Below are 12,348 nucleotides of genomic sequence, written 5' to 3' on the forward strand. Positions count from 1 at the left end.
ATCGGCCAGGAGGGTTTCAAGGAGCACTCCCAATAAGCAGCGGGAATCGGCCAGATCCTTGGCTGATCGTGTATTAAGATTAGGCTTTAAAATTTATCATCGGCCGCACATGTTCCTGTGTAAACAGATGATGTGAGGCCAATAACAATAAAGGGAAACTGACAGCACAGATATTCATATCCATCAGTTTCCAGAACAGACAGCAGTACATACTTACCTAGTGCGCTGCTTTATCTTCAGGCTGGCACCTCCTCCAGAATGATTGACAGCCAGAGGAGGCGGGGCCTGAATACAAAATGGATAGACGGGAGAGCTGAGGAATAGGAGGCCAGATAACAGCAGGAGCACACTAGGTAAGTATGTACTGCTGTGTGATCTGGCATCCCCTTCTCCAGCTTACCTGTCCAGCTGCTGTATCTTTAGGCTGGCACCTCCTCCAGAATGATTGACAGCCGAAGGAGGCAGGGCCTGAAGACACAGCAGCTGGACGGGAGAGCTGGAGAATAGGAAGCCGAATCACAGCAGCAGCACTAGGTAATTATGTACAGCTGTGTGATGTGGAAACTGACAGCATGGATATATGTATATCCGTGCTGTCTGTTTCCATGGCTGCACGAACGATGCAAGGGTTGTTTGAGCAGCCCAGCTGCACGATTTCTTGTGCCGTGTGAAGGCATCTTGCTGATTGATCCCTGAGGTCTAGAAATCGGACCTTTAGTTACAAGTCAGTGACTAGTGCTAAATTTTTGCTACTTTAAACTTTAAAGTCCAAAGATTTGGATAAGGATTACAGCTCAAGGGGAGAGATGATTCTCAATGAAGAGATTATAGGTGTGAAGACGATTACAATAAAGATAAAAAACATTGGTTCCAGAAGGGAGAAGACTACCTCATTCTAGACAAACCAAAGTTTCCTGGTTTGGTAGGATACTGTAGCTGTTTATCATCTCGAGGAGAACTGATGAATACACAGGAGAAAACTAATGTCATGATATTAGAATATTCCTCCTCCAACCTCATAAATGTGGAAATCTCCTGCGTCAGTCTGAATCACTCTATAATATTCAGTATTCCCAAATGTAAGTATGGCAATGGATAACAGAGCACACTACCTATACACACTGCCATGGATAACAGAGCACACTACCTATACACACTGCCATGGATGACAGAGCACACTACCTATACACACTGCAATGTATAACAGAGCACACTACCTACACACACTGCGATGGATAACAGAGCACACTACCTACACACACTGCGATGGATAACAGAGCACACTACCTATACACACTGCCATGGATGACAGAGCACACTACCTATACACACTGCAATGTATAACAGAGCACACTACCTACACACACTGCGATGGATAACAGAGCACACTACCTATACACACTGCGATGGATAACAGAGCACACTACCTACACACACTGAGATGGATAACAGAGCACACTACCTACACACACACTATGATGGATAACAGAGCACACTACCTACACACACTGCGATGGATAACAGAGCACACTACCTACACACACTGCGATGGATAACAGAGCACACTACCTACACACACTGCGATGGATAACAGAGCACACTACCTACACACACTGCGATGGATAACAGAGCACACTACCTACACACACACTGCGATGGATAACAGAGCACACTACCTACACACACTGCGATGGATAACAGAGCACACTACCTACACACACACTGCGATGGATAACAGAGCACACTACCTACACACACTGCAATGGATAACAGAGCACACTACCTACACACACTATGATGGATAACAGAGCACACTACCTACACACACTGCCATGGATAACAGAGCACACTACCTACACACACTGCGATGGATAACAGAACACACTACCTACACACACTGCGATGGATAACAGAGCACACTACCTACACACACTATGATGGATAACAGAGCACACTACCTACACACACTGCGATGGATAACAGAGCACACTACCTACACACACTGCGATGGATAACAGAGCACACTACCTACACACACACTGCGATGGATAACAGAGCACACTACCTACACACACTGCGATGGATAACAGAGCACACTACCTACACACACACTGCGATGGATAACAGAGCACACTACCTACACACACTGCGATGGATAACAGAGCACACTACCTACACACACACTGCGATGGATAACAGAGCACACTACCTATACACACTGCGATGGATAACAGAGCACACTACCTACACACACTGCAATGGATAACAGAGCACACTACCTACACACACTATGATGGATAACAGAGCACACTACCTACACACACTGCCATGGATAACAGAGCACACTACCTACACACACTGCGATGGATAACAGAGCACACTACCTACACACACTGCGATGGATAACAGAGCACATTACCTACACACACTGCGATGGATAACAGAGCACATTACCTACACACACTGCGATGGATAACAGAGCACACTACCTACACACACTGCGATGGATAACAGAGCACACTACCTACACACTCTATGATGGATAACAGAGCACACTACCTACACACACTATGATGGATAACAGAGCACACTACCTACACACACTGCGATGGATAACAGAGCACACTATCTACACACACTGCGATGGATAACAGAAAACACTGTGGTGTCCAACCACTGGTGTTGCCATTGGTTACACCCTTCGAAAAAGCCTGTACTTATTGCGAGTCAGTGGTGATGAAAGTAGTGATAAAGTTTTGCCACTAGGTGTCGTTATTACAGATGTATGTACACAGATGCTGCACGGCTGAAGTATGGAAAGGGTTATTGTTTATTTTTATGTCATATGGATCTCTGAACCTATAGAAATGTCTTCTCCTTCTATGTTATCATCTCTCACTTTACTTCTTCTAATGCACTCTTCACCCACTCACAGCGCACCTTAAATACGCTGCAGAAGTCACATGGGTAGAGGAAGTGTATGAGTCTTTTGTGTTGGACATCGTAGGGGAAGGACGCAAGCTATAAAGCTCCCTACAGTGGTCCACTTGGGCCCTGGCCCTCTGCAAGGTTGCCTTCAAGCAATCTTAGGGGCCTATTCCACGGGAGCGATAATCGGCCCGATTCGGCCGTTTATCGCTTAGTGGAATAGAGAAAACGATCAGCCGATGATCGTGTCATCGGCTGATCGTTCATTTAGGGCCAGACCTAAAATCATCGGTCCCCCACCGCGCATCGCTATGGTGAAATAGTGGTGCGCGGTGGGCGACAGACCATTTGAGAAGCGCACCATACATTACCTGGCAGGACTTCTTCTCCGCTTTGTCTTCCTCCCCGGGTCCTGCAGCACAGCATCAGCAGCTCCAGAGCGACCTGACTGAGCAGTCAGACCGCTCAGCCAATCACGGACCAGGACCGCCGCGGCCAGTGATTGGCTGAGCTGTCTGACAGCTCAGTCAGGCCGCTCCGGAGCTGCTGATGCACCGCGGGACCCGGGGAGGAAGACGGAGTGTAGAAGTCCTACCAGGTAATGTATGGTGCAAGGGCTGCAAGGACATCGGTAAAGATGTCCCTGCAGCCCTCGCTCAATGATCATCGGGCCGTGGAATAGGCCCAGTAAACGAGCACCAATCTAGCAGATTGGCTCTCGTTTACATTGTTGATCGGGCCCCCATTGGCCCGTGAAATAGGACCCTTAGTCAGGTTTCTGTATGAGTAGGAAGCAAGACAAGACACAGCTAACAGTTTCTACTCTGTTTACTTCAAATAACACTATACAGTGTTAAAACCCCCTACAGAAGAGGACAAGTCAGAGATAACCTCAACCCATGCCCTGTACTAGGAAAGTCACAGTGCAGGACAGTATCCACAAACAGCAGTAAGCTAGGAACTGATCCGGATAGAGCAAAGTTGCTAAAAGGCCTAGGAACTCTATCTCACAGCGTGGTTGTCAGCAGGAAATCCTCAGCATTCCGCTCATCCCAGTGCACAAGGTCTGGGGCCTTGTGTCTCCCTTTAGTACGGGTCCCCTGACACTGGTAGGGCATTAGGTGGTGCGAAGACCCAAAAGTCAAAAAATGGGCACAAGTATTCTCTTCTTCTTCTAAGTCGTCTTCTACCTCATCCTCTAACATCCCGGCAGAGCACAGTACTACTTGGGTTAGGACTCTCACAACATCCTCCTCTCTGCTCCTCTGGGTCTTTGTATGTCTCAACACGCTACTCAGTCAGCACGACTGTACTCTTCACTGTGTCCCTATGACAGATCTAGTTGCAGTATTGTCAAGTATACTACAGAGTGTATTATCAAGTGTATTATCAAGTGCTTTCTCAAGAGGAACGTACCCTGTCAAAGCAAAGCTGTGTGACTTACTGCACACAAGTACTTTCCAAGTAAAGATTATTTATGATAAAGAGACTCTGTGATTCTTCAGCCCACACCGACACAGTGTACACTATATCCTTGGGACATTTCCCCTTTCTGTGGGTGGCAGTACCAGTAGTCCAGGAGGGTCACTACACCACTCTACTATACATCTATACTATACTACTGTACTATACTCCTATACTATACTATACTATACTATACATATATACTATACTACTATACTATACTCCTATACTAAACTGCTAAACTATACTCCTATACTACCATACTACTATACTAGGCTACTATACTATACTACACTCCTATACTATACATCTATACTATACTACTATACTCCTATACTAAACTGCTATACTATACCCCTATACTATACTATACATCTATACTATACTCCTATACTACCATACTACTATACTATACAACTATACTATCATACTACCATATTATACTCCTATACTACTATACTAGACTACTATACTGTACTACACTCCTATACTATACATCTATACTATACTCCTATACTATACTACCATACTATACTACTATACTAGACTGCTATACTACCATACTACTATACTATGCTACTATACTATGCTCCTATACTATCATACTACCATACAGTATTATACTCCTATACTACTATACTAGACTACACTCCTATACTATACATCTATAGTATACTACTATACTATACTCCTATACTACTATACTATACTAGACTACCATACTATACTCCTATACTACTATACTAGACTGCTATACTATACTACCATACTACTATACTATACTAGACTACTATACTATGCTCCTATACTATCATACTACCATACTATACTCCTATACTATACTGCTATACTATACTCCTATACTACCATACTACTATACTATAGTGGACTAGACTACCATACTATACTCCTATACTAGACTGTTATACTATACTCGTCAGTGAATGACAGAACATTCATCTCCCCGATGTCTGAATGTACTTAAGGATCCATTTCCAGCCGTTGTAGTAATTGTTCTAATCACTTGTGTATGTGCAGGGACTGAGAAGAATGAGGAATAGAGAAGCCGCCATGTGTCAGGCCCGGACAGTATCACAGCTTTCCGCTCAGCGTGATCTGTCACTTGAGAAGAACAGTTTACAATCCGTTCTCTTCGATGTTTCATGGTGTTGTATGGTGATGTCCACACTCTCTACATGCAAAGTGTCAGTATCATGATTGAAGACAAACTTACATGGTATGTACTGTAAGTGGATGCTGAGCGGGAGACATCTGCTATATCACAGGCCTTGCAGGGAATTTTTGAATTCCTATTCTCAGGATCGGTGGGGCCCCAGCAGTAAATAACATGTCTCAGATCTTTCAGAAACCTCATCAACATTTTCACATTTCCATTTTATAGAATGTGTAGGTTTTTTGGGTATCTCGCTTAAAAAAAAAAAAAAATCATGTGTTGCTGCCCGTGATGAGACTAACAATTTCCTCCATACTTGTTATTATCTATATGGTCTCCTTCCCCCAGTTCTGAGCTGCTGCTTACTGCTGAAGACACAAAAACTGTATGTGAGCTTTTCTTTCCATACCTCCTGCCTTCTGAGATTGTTGACGTAAACAAGTCCCTGACAGGCTGTATCTGTAACTTTGTAGCTTCTTTGTAACGCCAAAAAGGTTAAACTGAGGTCAAGTTGCTAATGAACTCACTGTGATTACAAAGTTGCTACAAAGTTGCAGATAGAGACTTGTTTACATCAGCCGTCTCAGAAGGGAGGGGGAGGAGGAGGAGACAGAGAAAAAAATAAGCTCACACACAGATTTTTGGGCCTTCAGCAAAAAAGCAGCAGCTAAGAACTGGGGGAAGGAAACTGAATAGATAACAACAAGTATGGAAGGAATTGTTAGTCTCACCATGGGCAACAACATATGAAAAGTTATGTTTGAACGGAACACCCCTTTCATTTTTTTTAACATTGTTATGGGGGCAGCCATCTTGCCTGAGCTGTTGTTTTTTGTTTTTTTTTTACCAACAATTAGACATTTGCTTTACAGCATGTCTCATGGACATAGGCACAATAGACTAGAGCTAACCCTATTCACTTTTAGTTTTGTAGAAATGATCTGTGCCCTGGGCAGAGGTCATTCTACAGGGAGGGAAAGGCTGAGCTCTGACTATTATCCATTGATAAGGAGGACACTGCTGCAAAATAATCTGCGGAGAAAAGGAAGTTAGACAGGAAGTCTCAGTTTAGTTTTAGGCCTAGTGGTCAAAATAAACAATGCAAGATTTCAGGAATAGTTTATAATATAGATAGTAATATGAAACATTTGAAAATCATCTTAAAATTATGTTTAAAGGGGTAGTTCAGAAAAGTCAGTTGGTAAAATAAAGTGCCAGAGATTTGTAATTTACTTCTTTTAAAAAATTTCCAGCCTTCAATTACTTATCAGCTGCTGTATGTCCTGCAGGAAGTGGTGTATTCTCTCCAGTCTGACACAGTTCTCTCAGGAACTGTCCAGAGCAGGAGAGGTTTCTATGGGGATTTGCTGCTGCTCTGGACAGTTCCTGACATGGACAGAGGTGGCAGCAAAGAGCAGGAAATGTCCAGAGCAGGAGAATTTTCTATAGGGATCTGCTGCTGCTCTGGACAGTTCCTGACTGGAAAGAATACACCACTTCCTGCAGGACATACAGCAGCTGATAAGTACTAGAAGACTGGAGATTACAAATCTCTGGCACCAGTTGATTTAATTTTTGTTGGTTTTAATAATGGGTTACTTTGTGATGACACATTCCCTTTAAGGACGTCTTATAGGGCACAGACTTGCAGTAGAATGCTTCAGTTTTAGCGCCGCAGTAATTGGCCGCATGGCAGATGCAGGGTGCAGCTGGGCAGATCTTAAGATCTACTGAAGAATGAAACAATTAGTAATTGTTCTGTGTACGCCGCCTAATTTCCTAAATTAACTCACAGAGCTGAATAATCCATGGCTGAGCGCTCGTCCTCCGGGATAATGATATTAGAAGTCATGCTAACACTCTGGCTTCAATTAGTCAGAAATGTCATCTGCTCGGAGTTTCATCGCCTTACGAGAGAAGTCAGTGACTGTAACGTTCAGAGATCGCACATGGTTAAACAGTCAGGGGGGATTTATCAAACATGGCGGAAAGTGAAACTGGCTCCATTGCCCCTAGCAACCAATCAGATTCCACCTTTTATTCCTCACAGCCTCTTTGGAAAATGAAAGGTGGAATCTGATTGGTTGCTAGCAGTAGCGGATTATTAGAAGTTCCTTTTGGGCGGTAGCCCGGGGCCCATGGCCACCCACAAAGACTGTACTGTCTCCTGGCTACATTTCTGTCATGATTTGCAACAACAACAAAAAAATCGCTGCTTTTTTACTGCAATTTTTTACCACAAATCAGGGCATCATGATATTATCTATTCTGTACTATGAACACCGAGCTAGTGCTGCCGTAGTTACAGTGGGGTGGGGGGTGAACAGCCCGGGCCTATAGTAAAGTTAATCCACCCCTGGTTGCTAGGGGCAACTGAGCCAGTTTCACTTTACACCATGTTTGATAAATCTCCCCCTCAGTGCGGGACAAGAGATCTTTGGGTCACACGCAGAGTATTACTCCACTTAAAAGGTCTTGTTAAAGAAAAAAAAAATGTAATTGTTGCTTTCACCTTGAAGGACTCAACATGGCCGTGCATTAAACGGACAGCCTGTTGTTTATAATGTGCCCCATGTGCGATGTGCGGCTGTCAGGGTATCCCGCAGATTACGGCTTATTGCTGGGGCTCTCGGCGGCAGGATATGCTTATTATTTAAGGATCTGTCTAACAAAAGGGATGGTAAAAAAAAAAAAAATCCCTTTAAGGGCGGTTGATTTACGATTGCAAACGAGATTCTTTATCGTATATCGCTTAACCTGAAATCCTTCACCATATTACACACACGTTAACGATTGTCGTTAGTTACTATGATTGTTACTATGATCGTTTACTCCATCTGATCCCAGCTAATGGTGCGTTTACACAGACAGATTTATCTGACAGATTTTTGAAGCCAAAGACAGGAATGGATTGCAAGAGAAGAGAAATCTCAGTCTTTCCTTTATGACCTCTGTTCTGTTTATAGTCTGTTCCTGGCTTTGGCTTCCAAAATCTGTCAGATAAATCGGTCTGTGTAAACGCACCATAAAGAATAAACGATGTGGAATTAGGGCCCTATTCCACAGTAATGATAATCAGCCGGATCGGCCCCATTTGGCCCGATTCGGCCGATTATCGTGCGGTGAAATAGAGAGAACGATCAGCCGATGATCGTGTCATCGGCTGATCGTTCATTTAGGGCCAGACCTAAAATCATCGTTCCCCCACTGCGCATCGCTACGGTGGAGTAGCGGTGCGCGGCTGGCGACCGACGATTTGATTTGAAGTGCAGCATCATACATTACCTGTTCTGGCTTCTTCTCCGCTCCGTCTTCCTCCCCGGGTCCCGCGCGCTCTATCTTTAGAATGGCCGGTCAGCTGACGGAGCGCTCGCCGCGGCCTGTGATTGGCCTGCAAGCTGACCGGCCATTCTGAACATAGAGTGCCCGGGACCCGGGGAGGAAAACGGAGCGGAGAAGAAGCCTGGACAGGTAATGTATGATGCTGCAAGGGCTGCAAGGACATCAGTAACGATGTCCCTGCAGCCCTCGCTCAACAATCATCGGGCCGTGGAATAGGTCCAGTAAACGAGCGGCGATCTAGCAGATCGCCGCTCGTTTACATCGTTGATCGGGCCCTCCTCGGCCCGTGGAATAGGACCCTTAGGTTCCATTTACACAGAAAGATTATCTGCCGAAGATTTGAAGCCAAAGCCAGGAATGAATGTGAGAAGAGCAGAAATCTCAGGCTTTCCTTTATGACCTGATCTCTGTTTATAGTCTGTTCCTGGTTTTGGCTTTAAATCTTTGTCAGATATAATCTGTCAGATAATCTTTCTGTGTAAATGGACCCTTACACTGACTGATTTGTGACCAAATGCGGAACTACAGCTAACGATTAACGATGATTTTAGGTCAGCGCTAAATCAACAAATCATTGCCTGCAATTACACGGTACGATTATCGTTTAAATTTGAACGATATAACGATTTTCCGCACAATAATTGTCCCGTGTAATAGGGCCCTTAGGAAAAGAACGTTATATTGTTCATGTTTAAGTGATAATCTTTTCCGTGTGTGATTACACCACTAAAGGCTCTATTACACTAAACGATTATCGGTCGTACTTGGCTGATTGCAGACCGTTCCAGCTGATAATCGTTTGGTGTAATGGTGCGTTTACACAGAGAGATTTATCTGACAGATTTTTCATCAAATCATTCATCATAACACATAGAACCATAGTCGTTATTTACCAATTCAATACGATTGTTTGTTATCATTTGTGATTACAAACCAATGATGTCTACATACGCCGAAAGATTTGCGAACGACTAACGATAATTTTATGGTCAGCTCAAAAGATGCGACCAACGGCATTGGAGCGAATTTCCATTGGTGGTTTGATCACACCGAAAGATTATCGCCTAAATTCAGACAATATAACAATTTTTTGCGCAGTAATCATTCCGTATGCACATCGCCTTGGATCAATGAAACGCAATAAAATTGACTGGTATCCAAAACATATTGGCAGCCATTAAGGGGTTAATTCACTGTGGATACCAAAGAGCACTTAGCACTGCCTGTAGTCTGTCCTGTCTCCCCCGGGTACTTCTACCCGGTATTGAATTGGTAAATAACGACCTCGCTATAACTAATACCACGGCATTTATTCCATTAGGATTTGAGCTGCTGAAAACTGATGGAATAAGAAAGGTGCGAAGAATTACAGATTGGCGTACAGGGCGGATTACAGACTGCTTTATTGGTGGGGAGCTGATGGAAGGGGATAGCTGGAGAAGGTGGAGAGGAAGCAGCCAGATATGGGGCCCTAGTTTTATAGATTTGTAAATTACTTCTATTTAAAAATCTCCAGTCTTCCAGTACTTATCAGCTGTTGTATGTTCTGCAGGAAGTGGTGTGTTCTCTCCAGTCTGGAAAGATTAGAAAACAGCGGGGGCGCACATAGTGTATTACCGCAAACTCAAGGTACAAGGTTAAAATAGTGTCTCCACAGCCACTCACCTGGAAGGGTCGTGCTATGGGACCTGATTAAATAAGTAGCCTCTTGCAGCCAGTCCTCGGGGGTCGGGGGATCCCGGTGAAAAATCAGAAGCAAGTTATGCAGGCTGGAGCCATGCAGAAGGTCCGGGACTTTACTAGTGCTGGAGGGCAACAGATGTGGCTCACTACTGAACTGATAGGTAGAAAATATTAACTTTATTGCAAGGATTACGCGTTTCGGGGCGTGGCCTCTTTGTCAGATACTGATCTTTTTACACAAGTTTCTTTATATTTAAGTATAATGACCATTCAAGAGTAATACTTCCATCATGCCACTATACAGAACCTCTTCACAGGTCACAGAGCGCACTCAGTAATGTTTCACATTCATCTCAATGGGACAGGTTCTGTCTGTTGTCATCTATGTCCATGAGTCTTGCCGTAAAGCAAGTCACTAAAAGCTGTTAAAAACAGCTTAAGATGGTAGCTCCCATAACAAAGTACAAAAAAAATGAAGTCAGAATATAGAAACAGATTAGGAAAAAGAAGAAGTTTTAGCATCTGACTTTAATCAGTATAAGTCAATCTAAGTAATCCGTTCTGTATAATAGGTATAACATTGCCCAGGCTCCCAGGCCGGCTTCTCTGTGTCAAATTCTTGCGTATTATTTCTAAATATTCACAGATTCACAGGGTCCCACAGCAAAATTTTCTAAGGCCCCCCCTCGCCTACGCACAACACAAAGCACTGTAATATTACATATATATATATGCCCTTTACTGCTGGGATAACCCCTGACCTCTGCAGGGAACTCTTCACATTTTCCTTTCCTACTTGATTGCCAGCTGGAGAATAGAGGTCAGAGGTTATCAGTGCAGTGAAGCAGAGATCTCTGTCTTCTGCTTGTTAACCCTTTTTTTTGTGTTTCAGCATGTAACTAAACATTGGGCCACTCACACACTGCAGTACATAAGGGGTTAAGCAGAAGGACACACTCTCTTAAGTTTTCCCTCGGGCCCCCCTCCTGCACGGTTTTGCAACTCAGTTCCATTGAAGTGAATAGAGCTTAACTTAAACCACACCTGACCTGGAGACAAGAGTGGGGCTGCCTTTGGAAGAAAGTGGCCATGTTTTTGTAGTGCTGTATAACTCATATTAAGGGGTACTCCAGCAAAAAAATTAATTCTTTCAAATTGACTGGTGTCAGAAAGTTATACAGATTTGCAACTTTTTTCTATTAAAAAAATCTCAAGTCTTCCAGTACTTATCAGTTGCTGTAGGTCCTACAGGAAGAGGTTTTCTATGGGGATTTGCTGCTGCTCTGGACAGTTCCTGACATGGACAGAGGTGGCAGCAGAGAGCACTGTGTCTGACTGGAGCGAATACACCACTTCCTGCAGGACATACAGCAGCTGATAAGTACTGGAAGACTGGATATTTCTAATAGAAGTAAATTACAAATCTATATAACTTTCTGAAACCAGTTGATTTGAAAGAAAATGATTTTCACCGGAATAGTATCAAAAGTATCAAACATATGGCAGTAAACTACTACACTAACAATAAGAGTTAATGAATCCCGTGACCACGGCCATTTGTTCAGTTTATGGGGTTTTTTTTATGCTACTTATGGAGCCCGGGGCTACAAAGTGAGATGACGTCCCCTGCGACTCACGGTAAATTTGTGGGATTACTGCAACAGCTGTAAATCTGACTTCCCAATAAACATGGTATTCCTATGGTATGATGTGATATGCCACAGGGGTCAGACATCTAGGACCCCTGCCGATGAGTA

The 12,348-nt window shown here is 43.7% G+C and overlaps 1 protein-coding gene across 2 annotated transcripts in view; it reads right to left on the bottom strand.

The window, feature by feature from the left end:
• LTK (leukocyte receptor tyrosine kinase) overlaps positions 1 to 12,348 on the bottom strand; it is a 103,817-nt gene that overhangs the window by 68,854 nt on the left and 22,615 nt on the right. The window contains exon 1 of one of the 2 annotated variants that reach the window (XM_069949789.1): positions 7,360 to 7,417. The exons of the other annotated variant lie outside the window; for it this stretch is intronic. The gene's annotated coding sequence lies outside the window, so the exon portion shown is untranslated. Of the gene's footprint in view, positions 1 to 7,359; positions 7,418 to 12,348 lie in introns of those variants that run through there. 2 annotated transcript variants of the gene reach the window in all.

This window comes from Dendropsophus ebraccatus, chromosome 13 (assembly GCF_027789765.1).
Source record: "Dendropsophus ebraccatus isolate aDenEbr1 chromosome 13, aDenEbr1.pat, whole genome shotgun sequence".
NCBI lineage: Eukaryota > Metazoa > Chordata > Amphibia > Anura > Hylidae > Dendropsophus > Dendropsophus ebraccatus.